This window comes from Etheostoma spectabile, chromosome 22, assembly GCF_008692095.1.
Source record: "Etheostoma spectabile isolate EspeVRDwgs_2016 chromosome 22, UIUC_Espe_1.0, whole genome shotgun sequence".
NCBI lineage: Eukaryota > Metazoa > Chordata > Actinopteri > Perciformes > Percidae > Etheostoma > Etheostoma spectabile.
The window spans coordinates 10470929-10476115 of record NC_045754.1 but is presented as its reverse complement, the minus strand read 5'-3'; positions in this window follow the sequence as shown (position 1 = coordinate 10476115).

Here is a 5187-nt window from a genome sequence, read left to right as displayed (position 1 = left end):
ACACACACACACACACACACACACACACACACACACACACATAGAAGTGCAATCAATGTGTATAATCATATGTGACATTAGGATTAGTACTTCAATGTTTTGTTTTGTCCAACATTTTTAGTAGTTAAACTTTTGGTGTATGTATTGTGGGTGGGCCCTGTGGATGGACAGTGGGCATTCACAACTTAAATTAATCTCCCATGATTGGACTTTTTACAGCACATGTTTTCAGAAAGCGTGTTTGACAGAGTTCAGGTGCAAAGAGAATTAGTTTATGATGAGCATAAAAATGAGTGCAGTAATACTGTGTAGCATGTGAGAATAAGTGAAGGTCAAGCTATTCAGTGGATCCTTTCTCAATAGAGACGAGGAGAGAGAGAGACATCAGGGGAATGTGAGAGTACTCTAAAGCAGAATGAAAGCACTGAAGAGTGAGTTTTATTACAGAAAGAAATTAACGTGCTCTGCTCACTCCTCCATCACACATGAAAACTGACAATCAACACTCTGGCAGCAACATTATCCACTCTTTCGCCACTTCCACAGGCTGAGTAATAGCTATTAAACCCTCTCGAAGTTATTTTCTTTTTTGCAGGATTCTTTTTACTGAATAGAGCCAGCAATGTAACCTTTCGTTGGTGTTTTTGTGAAGTAATTCTAACACAAAATAAGATTTCCCCTTATCTAAATTTGTCCCTGACAGGTTGTTGTCATGATTACTGTGAGCGTAAATGTAGAATTGTCTGAGAAATGTTCATTTTTTCATGGACTCCTACCAATAAATGCTTAAAGAACAACATGTCCTCATGCTTTTCATTGTATTATATTTAGTATTTAGTCTTTAGCCTATGGTTATCATTCACGGAATGCAGTGTGGGACTCGCACTGGTCTTTGTCTTTGTCTTGTCTTTGAATTTTGTCTCTTGACAAGGTCTCAACCCCTCAAAGTCTTTGTCTCAATACACTCTGGTCTTGGTGATGGCTTTTTTTCTTTATTCTTTCTTTATTTGGGATCCCCATTAGCTGCCAACATTGTAGCAGCTATTCTTCCTGGGATCCATAAAACAATCACAATATCTACATGAAAATACCATACATACAATTTTACACACATTTAAAACAAGACACACAACAATAACAATAACATGCATTTACTTGGTCTCAGTTTAGGTGGTATGGACAACAACACTAGATACATAATAGATTACAGAGGGAGGACTAGTTTGGTCATGCACAAATAATAAAGACACAATATTTACGTAACCAGCAGACTCTGAGCAACATCAGCTTTCATTAACATTAAAGTCCAATATTCACTCATTTTAGCTCTGTTCTGGTTTCCACCAAATCCTGAGGAAATACCTGGCTATTGGAGTTCCTAACTTTATCTGACTGCTGTTTGGTGATGATTAGGTCAAAACACAGGACAAGACATTGTAGCAGTGAGAGTGAAGCAGAACAGTAAAGTTGCTAACCAGAAAACATTGAGCTGAAAGATTGCCTTGTTTTGTAATAATTATCTGCGGATTTGTCACGTTGATTGACCCCACACACATTACACGTAGTCACTGTTAATATAAAAAATGATTAAAGCTGTTTTAGTGTAATTGTTCCCTAGCTACAACATCAACATATCTCACACACACACATACATACACACATACACACACACACACACACAGTAATTGAATAAAAGCAGGGACAAAATAACCTGCATTTTCCTGTCACATGGGCAGAGCCCTGGAAGGAGCAGTATTCTCAGATTATTTTCAATGAGCCTGCAGTGTTTTGTATTATTCATGTGGCAGAACGAATGCACATGACCCAGCAACTCATTTAGCCCTTGTTCCCATGCAGCAAGTAGTCTCTGAGGGTTTAATTAAACAGTATCGAGGCAGTGGCCCATCTCCCTCCATTGTATTTCTTTTTACAGCCCTCCTTCTCCCAAAGTCATTATATAACTGTTTCTGACTGGGTAAAAAAAACAGTGAAATCCTCCTATTGACTTCCACTCTAAGGACATTTACCTCCTGAGGAGTGAAGAGCAGGGCGACATGTCACTGTCAACCTCCCTGTCTGCCTCCTTTTAAAAGAAAAATCACCCACTTGCATCCATCACCACATTAGATAGATAATAGATAGATAGATAATTGATAGATAGATAGATAGATAGATAGATAGATAGATAGATTGATAGATAGATCATATATGTCGTAGAGGTGGCTTATCGTTCAGCCAGATCAACGCGAATGGCCTCTTTATTGTTATAATAAAAATGTGCAACAGTCGTCAAAACAGGATACTGTTAATTAATGTAATTGCACCTATAACTGCTTGTGACATCCTGAACCGATTTTTTTTTTGCCTAATTGGTTTGGTTGCAGAAATTGCCCATAAATCTCTTGTATATCAAACAAGCTTTGAACAGTTGTCATTACACATGGGAATGTGTTACTCACACGCTACTTAGAGGGCTTTTGTTGTAATCAAAGACTTAGGTTGTTCAGTGCATAAAGAAAAACATGCTTGGGTCAAAGAAGCTTTATGCAAAAAGATGGTTTAAAAAAATTTACAGAATGATTCACCTACCTAACGATGTTAGAAGGTGTTAGAAACAGGACATACTAAGTGAAACAAAAAGCAACCTCGCTGTGCTTTTTTTTTAATCAGCTGTCAGACAGAGATTTAGGTAAAGCTAAATTGGACTGAGATTTTTTCCAAGAGTGCAGTCAGCAAATTAGGATAGAGGAAACATCTTAGCAAGTGTTCTTTTAGTAAACTGGTGAAGGAAGAAGAGAGATTTACATCTCCACCTAAAATAATGGCTTTCCACATATTAGGCTAGTATAGCACTGTGAAACATAATCATTAATGCCATAAAAAAGTTATAGTATATATAGTATGTGTTAAGGCTGTATATGTTCCCTGTGCGGTATCCTTTTTCCCTCTACTATAGCCCTGTCCAGGTGTGCTTTGTTGCTCAACATGCACCTTGCCGAGAAGGAAGTGCTTACAAAGCTCATGTGCCAGCAGCAGAAAAGAGAGGCCTCTGGCATGGGTGGACTGCAGGTGTTGCTGCCTCCCCACCTAGGATTTTATAATCTTGTTTGTATGCCTTTATGTTAATAAATCCAATGGGTTTTGATTGTTTCAAGATGTGTTTTGTCAAATTTGGGTCAATGGTGCAGAGTTGTCAGCCCCATTTCACTGCCCCAAGGGTAGGATTTAACATATATTCTAAAAAGTATCATTAAACAGTCCCAGTATACCATAGTATGTTTTTAAAAATCATAGAAAAGTCATAGTATAGAAACTCCTAGTGTGGGGACTGCCATGTTTCGCTTGAGCAAGGCACCAAACCACCCAACAGAGTGCAAATTTAAATTTTCCCATTGGGGCTCAAAAAGTATACTATTATTATTAGCATTAAATATTATTTTAAAAGTCGCGGTACGTTATGTCATAGAAATATCATAAAAAGTCAGAGAAGTCATAAAAAGTCAGAAAGTAAGTTAGTAAAGTAATGTTGTTAAGTAAAGCAAGTAAGTATGTTATAAAGTATGTTAGTATAGTGTGTTGAAAAAAATCATACTACAGTATGTTATAAAAAGTTATAAAAAGTCAGAAAAGTTATAGTATAGTATATTATGAAAAAGTAAGAAAAAAATAATAGTATTGTATTTGAAAAACATGGACAAAAGTCTTAGTATAGCATGTTGAAAAAAGTCATAATGTGGAATTTTGTTAAAATAGTCATAGTATAGTATGCCAAAAATAAGTCATATTATAGTAAGTTATGAAAAAGTCATAGTATACTATGTTATAAAAAGTCATAAAACTTTGAACATTGTGGAAGCAGTAGCTAAGTCTGTAGAGAGTTGGGTTTGGAATGGGAATTGGAATTTGGTATGTCTAAAAAGTGGAAAAAGTCACAGTATAGTTTGTTGAAAAAGTAGATAATAAGTCATACCAAAGCATGTAAAAAAAGTCATAGTATGTAATATGTCAAAGAAAGTGGAAAAAACGTATGTTGAAAAATGTTTGAAAAAGTCATAGTATAGCATGTGGTATAGTATCTTGAAGAAAGCGGAAAAGGTCATAGTATATTATGTTGAAAAAAAGTGGTAAAAAATGTCATAGTATATTATGTTGAAAAAAGTAGATAAGTAGTAGTATAGTATGTAGAAAAAATCATAATATGTCGAAAAAAGTCATTGCATAGTGTGTTGAAGAAAGTGGAAAATAGTATGTCAAAAAAAGTAGGGGGAAAAAGTCATAGCATAGGATGTCGAAAAACGTCATAATACAATATGTCATGAACAAGTCATAGTATAGTATGCAATAAATAAGTCATGAAAAAGTGATAGTACATGTCGAAAAAAGTGGAAAAAAGTCATAGTATTGTATGTTAAAAAAAGTCTTAGCGTAGTATGTCAAAAATAGCAATTGTGTAGTATGTCCGAAAAAGTGGACAAGTCATAGCATAGTGTATCTGAAAAAAGTTGAAAAAATGCATTGTATAGTATGTCTAAAAAGGAAAAAAGTCAAAGTCAAATTGAAATTCAATTGAAATTTTATACGTAACACAATCATACAATGTGCAGAGAAATTCATTGTGTATCTGTTCCGGCTCAAAAAAAACATTAACAACAAAATCCATGAAAATAGTAATAAACAACACAATAGATGCCATATTAGATGTTAAACATGTTGATATCGTGAGACCTGCACTTGAACACATCCCAGTTTGTGTGGTCCAGAGCATCCTGTAAGGTTGCCTCTTAATGGTCATTCCAGTATTTCACCTCTCGTTGTACCAGGGCTTCCTGCTTTAGCCGTTGTTTATATTTTGGCATGAGGAAAACTGCAGCATGGTCAGATTTGTCGAACAGAGGAAGAGACTTTGTTTGTAGTATGTCGCAAAAAGTCATGAAAAAGTCATAGTATAGCATGTCAAAAAAGTCATAGTATAGTATGTTGAAAAAAATCATGAAAAAGTCATAGTATAATATGTCAAAAAAAGTCATAGTATAGCATGTTGAAAAAAGTCATAGTAAAGCACATCAAAAAAGACATCGTATTGTGTGTCGAAAAAAGTCATAGTACAGCATGTTGAAAAAAATCATGAATAAGGCATAGTATAGGATGTCAAAAAAGTCATAGTATAGCATGTCAAAAAAGTCATAG